Source organism: Giraffa tippelskirchi, chromosome 3 (assembly GCF_054371585.1).
Source record: "Giraffa tippelskirchi isolate mGirTip1 chromosome 3, T2T-mGirTip1v1.2.pri, whole genome shotgun sequence".
NCBI classification, from domain to species: domain Eukaryota; kingdom Metazoa; phylum Chordata; class Mammalia; order Artiodactyla; family Giraffidae; genus Giraffa; species Giraffa tippelskirchi.
Window position 1 is genome coordinate 139,397,896 of NC_137277.1, and position 12,411 is coordinate 139,410,306.

The 12,411-nt window shown below is 39.9% G+C and overlaps 1 long non-coding RNA gene across 1 annotated transcript in view; it reads right to left on the minus strand.

Moving 5' to 3' along the window:
• Positions 1–3,859: 3,859 nt before the first annotated feature.
• LOC145542491 (uncharacterized) overlaps positions 3,860–12,411 on the minus strand; it is a 62,068-nt gene continuing 53,516 nt past the window's right edge. The window contains exon 3 of the long non-coding RNA XR_014079900.1: positions 3,860–6,737. This is a non-coding gene — a long non-coding RNA (uncharacterized LOC145542491). The remainder of the gene's footprint in view (positions 6,738–12,411) is intronic.

Genomic DNA, 12,411 nt, shown 5'->3' on the forward strand with positions numbered 1-12,411 from the left:
CAAGATCTGAGCTTAATTTCCAACAGCCATTCCCCCACCTCCAACCCATGGTAAAAGTACCTAGTCTTTGTTTTTCACTTGGTAAACCATTTGAATCTTTCATAGTGTTTGTTGCAGATGCCTTCCAAGGCAACCCTCAGGCCTCTCCCTGAGCTCAAAGGAAGATCACCAAGAATGTTTTACTAGAGAGTTAGTGTAGCTTGCCACAGTGCTGTGCTGGTAAATGTTTACCAAGAGGCTCTGAGGTGGGTGGTGAGAGGGAAGGCCTGACTCCTAGTTTTCGCTGGTTCTAGACCTCACTGACAGTGGGGCTGAGAAATGTACAAAACTGGCTCTTTCTGGCCAATCGGACTTCAGAAAGTTCCAGCATATCTCGGGTTCACACTTCAGGAATAGTGAGAAATGCTATTCTGTAAGGAATAGATAAGCCCACTGAATCCTTTCTCCACCCACAGAAGGCAAGCCTGTGGTATATATTCATATGATTGTCTTGCTTTCCATGTGTCTCACATTCATGTGTTGACTCCTCTCACACCTTCCCAACCAACTGCACAAGATCTTGACAAACACTGAGAAAACTTAAAGTCATGAGCAATGAGTCATAAAATAGATCCTCTCAAAGGTTTTTTAAGGGTCACTAATATGAAGGGAGTTCACAACTCTCAGAATTAGTAATGTGTGCATATAGACTGATTTTGGGGTTATAGTCATTAACTCTCCAAATTAATTTTTTTCAAGTATTTGTTCACCTTCCTAGTTCCCTTTGCATGCATACACATGCACTTCTTAGATAAATGCTAAATATGTCTGTGACTCAGCAATTTTTATCAATGAGAGGCAATATCACTTCTTTTCCATTCAACCTCCTCTGCCCTACTTCCATATACCAGAGTGAGCAGATTTCAAATTTCTTTAATCAGGGATTTGGGGCTTTATTCTTCTATCTCTCAATATAATATTTTGTTCTTATATTTTGACAGGTAGTCAGAATATTTAAGTTAAATTAACTCTCATTTTGGGCTTCTGTGGTGGCTCAGAGGTAAAGAACCCACCTGTCCATACAGGAGACGTGGGTTCGCTCCCTGGGTTAGGAAGATCCCCTGGAGGAGGGCATGGCGACCCATTCCAGTATTCTTGCCTGGAGAACCCCATGGACAGAGGAGCCTGGTGGGCTACAGTCAGTGGGGTCTCAAAGAGTCAGACATAACTTAGCTACTGAAAAGCAATAACAACAACTCTCATTTTATGTAGTATATGAGAAATACCCTTTTTCCCACTCTACAGGTACTCATAAATGTTCATTATTTCTTACATGAACAAGCTAATATTATTTCTAATCTAAAGGAAACTTTCCATTCTTAGAAGAACTAGTTTTCCCACCTGAGCCAATAAAGGTTGGACAAAAGTGTCTAGCCTTACTCTACTCTTCCTTTGTTATAATAAAGGCATTTAGTTGTCTATCTCCTACAGCCAGACTCTTTCTTAAACTGCCAAGTCTCAAAAGCCTTAGCAAGTTATAACTGAAATCTTATGCTTAGCCATGCTGGTTTCTGGGACTTGAATGGTAAGAAAGTTCTGAGCTTTAAGAACAAACTCACTAAAAAGACTATAGTAAAAAAGACAGACAATAACAACTACTAGTGAGCATGTAGGGAGACCAGATGCCTCATAAATTGCAGATAAGAATGTGAAATGGTTAAGCCAGTTTGGAAAATAGTTTGGCAGTTTCTAAAGTTAAACATAAACTTGCCATACGACACAACAATACCAGTCCTAGGTACTTACCCAAGAGAAATGAAAAATGCTTGTCTATATGATAACATGTATGGGAATGTTCGTAGTAGGTTATTCATAATATAGTGCTACACTGGAAAAAATCCAAATGTCTATCAACTGGTAAATGAAAAAAACCAAAATGTAGTATATCCATACAGTGAAATACTCTGCAATGATAAAAAGTAAAGAAGTACTGATACATACTACAATGTTGAGGGGCCTCCCAGGTGGCGCTAGTTGTAAAGAACCCACCTGCCAATGCAGGGGATGCAAGAGATGCAGGTTCTATCCCTGGGTTGGAAAGATCCCCTGAAGAAGGAAATGGCAACCCTCTCCAGTATTCTTGCCTGGAAAATTCCATGGATACAGGAGCTTGGTGGGCTATATTCCGTAGGGGCTGCAAAGAGTGGGACTCGACTGAGTGACTGAACACACAACACACAGGGTTGAAAAGCCTCAGTAATGGTAACATTATGCTAAGTGAAAAAACAAGCAAACAAAAAACCTATATGTGGTATAATTCCGTTTATGTGAAATTTTTTGGAAAGGCCTATCAACGAGAGACAGAAAGCAGAATGGTGGTGGTTTGGGGGCAGGGGCTAGGAACAAATGGACAAAGGGTCTCTCTGGGGCGACACAAAGTTTGCACATTTTGCACTACTATAAATTTAGTAAAAATCATTAAATTTTATGCCTAAAAATTAGTGAAATTTATGCTATGTGAATTACAATTCAATGAAATTTAAAAAAACCCAACACAACGAATAAAGGCCTTTGTTAATTCCACTTGGCCATTGATTTTCCTTGCCTGATGACAAATCACAACATGGCTACGAGTCACCCAGTCACATGTTTTTCTTGGTAGATGAGGAGAGTGGTAAATATGTTCCTAGAGGAGGCAGTGGTTAGATCAGGGCCAGAAAACCCACAGATGCACTGACAGATTTTTTTTTTTCAGCTGTGGGCACACTGATCATGTCACCTACAGGGAAGGGCATGGCTTATTCATTGAGTAACCACAGCTGGCCCTGGGAGGGAATGATGTTCTGTGGAGGAATGCATGCCCCTGTTGTCATCTGCATACTGGGGGAGCTGTATTGGAGGTAGGGTATTGCACTGTCTTGATCCCAGGAGACAAAGGTAGTTCTTGAGATGGTTTCTTTCACCATCAACCTTTTTTTTTTTTTTTTTTTTACCAAATGTCCTCTCTTTGGGCCACAGCAAAATAAGAAGCTCGTAGGGAACCTTCTGGTTTTAACTTGGGCTTTTGCTGTTGCCAGTGAATAATATCCTGGAGCTTGTTCCAGAACAGCCATATGTAAGATGGCAGTTCCCATAAGGGGACCGGCCAGGAGTTGGGAGAGCAGGAACTTTGGCAAGGAGTCTGTGATATTATTCCAGGCCCAGGGGGAAAACAATACACTACTTTCTGTCCGTAAAACTAGCAAACTGGAAAATTAGGAAGTACACACTGTTTTAATTTGGAGTTCTTAGAAAATAATGGACTTGAGTATAGTCTGGGTGACTTAATTTGCTTCCAGAAATACCTCTAAGGAATGTTTCACACTGGTGGTCTAGTTCCTCTGCCCTGTGGGCCCACCTACCTTTTCATCTTCATGTTCTTTTATTTTCTGGTATGTAACTGATTTTTAAGGTGTATTTACCCCTTTAAAGGAGAAGGCAATGGCACCCCACTCCAGTACTCTTGCCTGGAAAATCCCATGGACGGAGGAGCCTGGTAGGCTACAGTCCACGGGGTCGCTAAGAGTCGGACGACTGAGCAACTTCACTTTCACTTTTCCCTTTCATGCACTGGAGAAGGAAACGGCAACCCACTCCAGTATTCTTGCCTGGAGAATCCCAGGGACGGCGGAGCCTGGTGGGCTGCCGTCTATGGGGTCGCACAGAGTCGGACACGACTGAAGCGACTTAGCAGCAGCAGCACCCCTTTAAAAAAACTTTAAAATTCTTTTGTTATGCTAAAAAAAACTTAACATGAGTTCTACCTTCCTGACAAGTTTTAAGTACACAAAATACCGTATTGTTAACTATAGGCTGATGCTGTACAGCAGATTGCTAGAACTTTTTCTTTTTGCAAAACTGAACCTTTATAACCATTGAATAGTAACTCCTTATTTCTCCTTCCCTTAAGATCCTGGAAACAACCATTCTATTTTATTTCTATGAACTTACTACTCTATGTACCTCATGTAAGTGGAAACATTCAGTATTTATCCATATACCACTCAGCACAATTCCCTCCAGGTTCATCCATGTTGCCACGCGTAGCAGGATTTCCTTCTCATTTAAAGCTGAATAATATTCCATCATAGGTATATACCACATTTTCTTTATCCATTCATCTGTCATCTGGACATTTTTTTTCTATAACTTGGCTATTTTGAGTAACATAACACTGCAGTAAACATGGGAGGGCAGAAACCTCTTTGAGAGCCTGATTTCAATTATTTTGGACAAATACTCAGTACTGGGGTTGCTGGATTATACGGTAGTTCTATTTTTTATTTTTTGAGGAATATTCATATTGTTTTTTATGACACCTGCATAATTTTACATTCCCACCAACAGTGCACACGTGTTCTCTTCTCCACATCCTCACCAACAGTTAACTTTTGTTTTCTTGATAATGGCCATCTTAACAGGTGTGAGGTGACACCTCACTGTGGTTTTGATTTGCATTCCTCTGATGATTTGTACTTACCCTTCTATTACTAGTGCTTGGAAATGCCTGCAACTCAGCAGATGTTCAATAAATATTTGTCCAAGAAGTGAATTATTTAAAAGTAAAGTCATACTCAGTACATGCACAGATGAAGATTCAACCAGAGGGTGGAGGGTGAGGGGGCAGTAAGGAGTGTCAATGACACAAAAGCAAAAAGTCTCCAGGCTGACTGAGGTTCCTTCTGGTTTCATATTAGAAGGCTACCCAAAACAGCTGGGACCTGAGGACTTGAAAATTTCACCACAATGCAAAGAGATGAGTATTTTTAGAAGGAGCAAAATTTAAATGTTTTGCACAATCTTTTAAAAATCATTATCTTAAATATTTACATTTTCTGAATATTTATGCTCTGGAGAAAACCCCAGAAATTTTTTTTTTTTTTCAACCTCTCCTATCCTTCAAGACTTGCCTTAAAGCATCTAGCTCCATAGATGCTTTTCCTGAATCTCTCAAATTTTTTTTCAACAAATATTTGTGTCCTATCTTCCTTTGAACCCCCATATCCTTTGCAACACTCTTCTTGCCCACTCACTCTCCCCACCTCTGTCTCTTGTGACAGTTCTCTGCTCTTATCTAATTCTCCCCTCTTGAAGGCAAGCTCTGTCGTGACAGCAGCAGCTCTTTGTGTCTCATACATAAACCCTAAAGTACTAAACATTTGTTTGATTGGACTGATTAATCATTTGGTTGGTATCAGATTACTTTCTTAGGCAAGGGATACAGCTCTGAAGACATGGCTTATAGACCCCACATACTATTTTAAAATATTAATAGCTCCTCTTCTAGAAACTGATGTCTATATATATGTGTTATGATCCAACTTTTAAATAGAAAAACAACATTTTTTTTCCCTAAAAACATTTACCAACTTGACAGGTACAGAGAAAATATTTTCAGTTGATCAAGTTTATCAAAACAATGCCTAATTTCATGAAGGAAGGAAGAATTGGGGTGAAATTCCATTGCTATATTTGATTGTTGCTATGAAAATACATAATCAATATTTCACACTAGTAAACAGTATTTATGAAATGTTTTTCCCTGTGCAGATATGCCCCTAATTGATATTATTTTATATGGACAAGGCAAGCTTTAAAAAAGAAATCAGTTTATAGACTTTTGGCGCTGCATAGTATCTGTAAATATTTACAATGTACAGCATTCCTGATGTCTTTCCCATTCTTTTATTAGCATGGGCATTTCTAGAAAGACCCCCAATTTTCCTTTCTGTCTCTATTTGGCATGAAGGAAGCCATATTAATTGGGTGATATTTATGTGAGCTGGATTCTAGCTTTGACTTCGGCAATGAATAACTGAGTAGTCTGGAATAAGTCTCTTGGAATCTCAACTTTCTTATCTGAATCTGAATTATGAGGGAACCGGACATCAGGATTTGCTGTCTGTAGCTTAGGATTTCCTGTCCCCTCAACACTGAGGGTCTTTAGTTCACTTCCTTTTCTCCCCCATTCAGCTGCACCCAATCACTGTCTAAAGAACCAGGAGACTGAGTGACAGATGACCTGTCCAGAATAGAAAGGCTATGTTGCCACCCTTGGGATAGGTATGTGGTGAGGTGGGATGACGTAAATAAGCCTAAGCATAGAAAGAACAAAGGCTGGAGAAGAACTTGCAGTGAGAATGGATCCTGCACATGTAGCATCTTGGGGAAGAGAAGACAAGGGGTGAGGACAGAGGGCACCAGCTGGGCTGGGAGACCTGTCCTCAGGTTGACTAGACTCCAAGTCCTAAGGTTGTCACCAGGAAGCCTGGGTCCTTAAACAGTACCCTCTCCCTTCCAATCCCCATACACTCCTGGACAGACTTCTAAGCAGCCTCATTAAGGGCCAATTCTGGTTTAAAACCTTCTTCATTATAAGATAAGTAAATCATAATACCAAGGGAAGATAAGATATCTGGGCCAAAGGGCATGAGAACATTGTGAGTCTAAAGTGGGACCAGGCCTTCTCTCCACTGGCTCACAGGGGAAGGTCCTATGAATAAAGGAAGCCCATGGGATCTTCTTTCTCTTTCCCAGTTGGAGCTCACATAAGCCCACCAGTGCCGAAGGTTTACCTCTGCTCCTGGGCTCCATGCTTCCCAGTGTTCTCATTTTTCTTCAGAATTGTAGTTTATGAGTCCCTCCTCTGGTCAGGGCTGGACCTCAGGAATGCAGGGCTAAATGCTTCCATTCCTCTCTTTAGGCCCATCTGAAACATTCTTTTAAATTGATGGAGGAGTTATAAGGAGGACACAACAGGAGTCACAGCTTGTATTACTTTCTAATTTTGCTTGAGATGGCTAAGCCTCCCAACAAAGAGACGTTTTTTAAACAGACTAAAGTAAAGGAGCCAGCAAACAAACAGTGCAGGCAGCATTTGGTGTCATGGAGCGCCTCATGTACTTTAAGGAAACATGCTGCTCTCCATTTCTTCTTAAATCCTTCTGCCATGAGTCATGCCTTTCCACCTTGGCTGATAGTTGTGAGTTGTGCCTTTCTGCCTTGGCTGATAATTGTGACTCTTGACTTCTATATCATGTCTGCCTGTCTTGTCTAGGATTTAATTTATTTTGAAACTTTCCTGACAGGACAGGTATACTAATGTTTTCTGAAAGCATTCATTACTCCAGTCCTCCCCATAATTAAGCTTTTTAGATTGTTTTTCTTTTAGAGAAGACTGTGTATAGAGTTTAATATCTCAAATGACTATTAAAGAAATCTAACTGCTTTGCCCTCTCTGCCTTTCAATCCAGATTCTACAGGACATTGTTTTATTTAGAGTTGGGGTGTGCATGGACACGAACTTGGGCAAACTTTGGGAGATGGTGAGGGACAGGGAATCCTGACGTGCTGCAGTCCATGAGGTTGCAGAGTTGGACACAACTGAGTGACCGATCAACAACAGGGTGTTGAAAATGTTAACTCTTCCATCACTTTATCCTCAGTTTTGAAAAACCTGCAGAAAAATTTCTCCTGGATCTAAGGGCAGGAAACCTTTCTCTTCTTCTCTTTAATCAGTATATGTTCATAGATAGTCTTGTGATTCTTATAATAATCATGTTTATTTTTTACTTTGGCACAGTTCTACTATAGTAATTGTGCAAAATGCTATAGCATGTCTCCCCCCTACTAATTTTCATTTTGGGTCTCATCACTACCCAACTTCATGTGGTTGGTGTTGATTTTTTTCTTAATTCTGGAAGAAGATTTCTCTCCAATCTGTTTATATTCCAAGCTATTTTTAAACTTTTTATTTTGAGCAAATTTTAGGTTTCTAGAAAAGCTGCAAACATAGAACAGAGAGGTCCTATGTACTTTTTACCCATCTCCTCTTACTTTTAATTTTGTTCTATTTTATTTATTTGTAGAAGTCACTGACAATTCCTTTTCGAGCAGGCCCACAGGTGTGTCACTAGTTTGGCTGTCTGAAGCTCTGAGCATCTGCTCAAACAGGTTGGAAATGACTTATGCATACATCTCTGGCAGCTCTGACATGGGAAGGATGCCTAGCTTAAAAATGAACTACACCTTCTAATAATTTGCTCAAAAGTGGCTTGGCCACAAGGAAATAGGAGCTAAAGAAGATGATTCAGAAAACTGGCCAATAGGACAATCTGGTTAAAATTCTGAATTTGTAAAATGTTCATAATCAGTATTAACCATAAGGTGGTTTCATATCTATGTAACTGTCTATAAGCATTTGTGTCCATGTATCATATTTTCCCTGTACTATTTGGACTTAAAATAATTCATAACTAGTTTTTCATCAATAGAACATTAGTAATATTTTCAGCGATCTAGCAATTTGTGGCCTTATAATAGGTTATATTAGAGGTTATGAAACATAGCATGATCCTACTTTTAAGGAGTAGATGTGTGTGTGTGTGCGTGTGTGTATGTGTTGCAAGGAAATAACTCAAGATTTCAAAGTTTCAACTAGATAGACTGAATTTATGTGTTCATAATATCCCTTTTTGCATGTCTATATTTTCTAACTTTTTTTGTATTGAGTAACTTTGCTTTTATACCAAAAGAAAGTTAATAAAAGAACTTTAATAAAGCATGGAAGAAAACACAAAATTCTGTTTCAATGAATTCCCCTATAAAAGGATATTAAATTGTTTTAACCAATCTACTTTTGTCAGCCATTTAGGCTAGTCCACTGTTGTTGAACAATTCTTTTTTTCAACTTTTTGGTATGGTAGGAAACAAAGAGCATAAATTATTGGCAACAAGAGCAACACCAAAAGAAACAATTTTAACAACCAGACAGTATGCTATGATTTTACTAAAACCTGATGTGACATTGGAATTTTGCCATAAAAAAACATTTTATCTTTCCAGGTATTGACTTTCGAGGCAACTGTCACAAAGTTAAACTGAATGATGAAGACATCTAGTGGCTATTGTCCCCATGTTCATAGCACTTTGCCTTTTGTACACATTGGGATTTGGGAAGGGATGTCAGGGATAAGCTTAGGAATCAGTCTCCTGGATGGCTGGTAACCAAAGGTGACTTGGAGAAGAGAATCACGAGTTTAAGCTTTTCATAAGAAATCTTTTTTTTTTGGCGCCACATCACCATTCTTAAAACCCCACACAGTCTGAGGCTATGATTTCAGGGATTTTTTTGTTTTGTTTTGCCTCTAGTGTCCCCACATGCTACTTATTCTAGGATAGTTTTACAGCATTTATTTTAAAATAAAAATACTGGAATTTCCCTGGCTGTTGAGTGGTTAAGACTCCATGCTTCCACTGCAGGGAAATTGGGTTTGATCCCTAGTTAGGGAACTAAGATCCCATATGCCAAGCAATGTGATCAAAAAATAAAAAATTAAAAAAAAATCTGCATAGACCAAGCAAATCTGTGGATTGGAAAACAGCCCTAAAATCTATGGTTCTCTTCCTAACTATGCAGCTAACTTCCTGAAAGAGCTGCAATAAATCATTGATGACTTTGCTCCTTAGTTTCCCCATCCATCTATTCATCCATCCTTCTGACAGATAATCATTAAGCACCATGACCCCGTGGAAACAAAAATCAGTAGAACCTGATTCCCTTGTCAAGATACTTGGAATTTAAGGGAAAAGACAAGCAAAAAATCAAAGATTATAATTCAGCGTGGCAAGTGTGATATTGAAAGTGTGCAAAGAGTGCTAAAAGAGCAACGAGAAAGAACATCAAGTTACACTTGGAGATGTAGAGGGGAGTCCAGACCACTGTGAAGAAAAGATGATGCCTTCATAGAAAGTTGAACTCTATTAAATGGTAGAGGTTCATTAGTTGATCTAAAAGAAATGTCTTACATCTATATTCCTATGTTAATTGAAGAAATGCTCATGTGAGCTCCCCATATACGAAGAAGCTTTGCAGAGCTTCAAGGAAGAAACAAAAGATATACATGAATTTGTCTAGTTTATCCATGGCTGCCTATACCCTAAAGAGTGGTCTAGGTCCTAATCCCTTTTTCCTAATGTGCCCCAAGAAGAAAATATTCGTTTATAGGATCTTCCTGTCACTTAGTGTATTTATAAGTAGTCATTTGAAGGGTACCTGACCTTCATGAAAAGGAATCACCTCTATAGTCCCCTTCCAACAAGTCTGTCCTCCAAACATTTCCTTGTGGTAAACTGTGTAGTCTTTTTTTTCTAGGTTAATCTAAGTGCTATAATATGCACAGAGAAGCAATCCACAAACTTCATTTCCATTTATGGGTACACATAGCCCCAATATTAGTTTTCTGCTAAATCTCTCTGGTTACCATTTTTAAATTTTTTTATTAAAGTATAAATGTTTTATAAATATTGTATTAGTTCCTGCTGTACAATGAAGTGAATCAGCTATATATATACATATATCCCTTCCGTTTTGGACCTCCCTCTGCCCTCTTTGATCCCACCCATCTAGGTCATCCCAGAGCACCAAGCTGAGCTTCCTGTGCTTTATAGCAGGTTCCACTAGCTATCTGCAAATGGTGGTGTATATGTCAATCCTAATCTCCCAATACATAATACCTTCCTTTTCTGAAAATGATCTGCTCCAAATCTGAACTAATTATAGACACATTTGCAAATCTAAAAAAATTGTTTTAAAAAATCATAAGCAAATCATTTCAGTTCCTAGTATACACTGTTGGTTTCTTTCCCAATGTCTACTTCCCCCCTACCCTCCACCTCTTCTTTTTCCTAAGGGAATTCCAATTTGGCCCAGGGTAGATGCTAAGTAGCCCAAATCAATCCAGAGGATTCTACCCCCTTCGTTAGTGGTTGGTTTAGGGAAAGGGAAATCACCTGGAGTGGAGGGGCGGGGGAGTTCAGGAAAAGGTTTCCTTCTCCTAAAAGAGAGACACAGGAGGAGGTGTTCTCCTTCCTTCTGGAACACTGCTGGGTCCAGACGTGCCTCTGGAACCACTGCGACCGTATTGCCTCAAAAGGGAGGACAAAGCCAGGCATGGACAAGGCAGAGTTAGAAGAATCACCCAGGAGTAAAACAGCCTGAAGTATCATGCCTGGACTCCATCTTCCTTGATCTGTCTTAGTTCTATGAAACAATAAACAACCTTGCTCTTTGAGCCATGATGAGTCAAGGTTTTCAATTATTTGCAGCCCAAACACCCTAACTAGTAGCCAAGTACACACTAAAGTTTGTGTACTCTGTTTATAGAGCATTATGTCAGGCATTTAGTTCTAGGAAACAGGCTTATCCAATTTCTCAGTGCATGGCAGATTAGAAACAACAGCATGTTCAGAAAGAAAGACTGTTAGAGACAGGTAGCCAGAGAGAGAAGGAAGAGAGGTAAAGGAAGAAATGAGAACTGAGGCTGAAACAGTAGGGGCTTATTTAATGTTGGAACAAACAAGTCCACCCACCTCCATAGCCTTTGTGGGTATCAGAGTGCATCTCAATGAGTAATCCATAATGAAGGCCACATATCATCAATGGACGTTTGCTTTCTGTTTAGTGTATTCTGTTTTAGAAGGGGATTAAGGCTGATTAATATTTAAAAAATATTTCTTTGTAAACAAGAAAAAGGTTAAATGATTAAAGGGATAAGCTTATCTGAAAAGGCACACAGAGAACAACTCTCTTTCGAAGCTCAATAAATAAGTGCTCTACATATATGCAAATAGAATCTGTTGGAAGTTTGCTTCATTGAAAGAAAAGGGGGGGGAGAATAAAGTAGTATTTTGATTGCTGCACCGAGAGGCTCATTTCAGTTTTGATACCCATGTGGAGCCCCAGCAGAGCAGAAGCAAAGCTGACGGATGAGGACGTGGTGCTGCTCTTCTGCAAGTTTCTTTATTTTGGTTCAATGGCTCAGCAAGCCTGGCTAAGCTGTTTCCTCAGACGCCTGCCTGTAGGAAGTAAATAAGCTGCTTGACTCTTCTCCTAGAGGGGGTTGAACATTCGTAATTAAAATGTAAATAATTCTCAGGGCCAACAGCTCGTAGACAAAAATAACTGGAAAGATCATAACCGAAACTGCACCACACAAAACAGGTCCTAAATCTTTGTCTACACAAACGCTGTGCCCACCAGTTGCTTCAGTCACCTTGGTGAGAAGAAATCATGCAAAGCGAGTCATTAGCAAGCATGCAGAGGAAACCAGCTGGTTGCTGTACACTGCTGACGCCAGGGACTAAAGTTGAGGAAGGCTTGTTTACCAAGTTCCCAGGGCATGGACAACCCGGAACACAAGTGTTACAAAGAATTCAGGGCTTTTCTGGAATCAGCTGGTGCATTTGCGGGCCCACACACTTTCCACTCCGTGATTGGAAGAGCTGCTCCTGGCCCCACAGCTGTAGGCTCAGCCCAGACCCCCACAAACCTTCCCACTGTTGAGGCTGGAGATGTGAAATGAGCTGTCTGCACAGGTCCCCACCCACACTTTG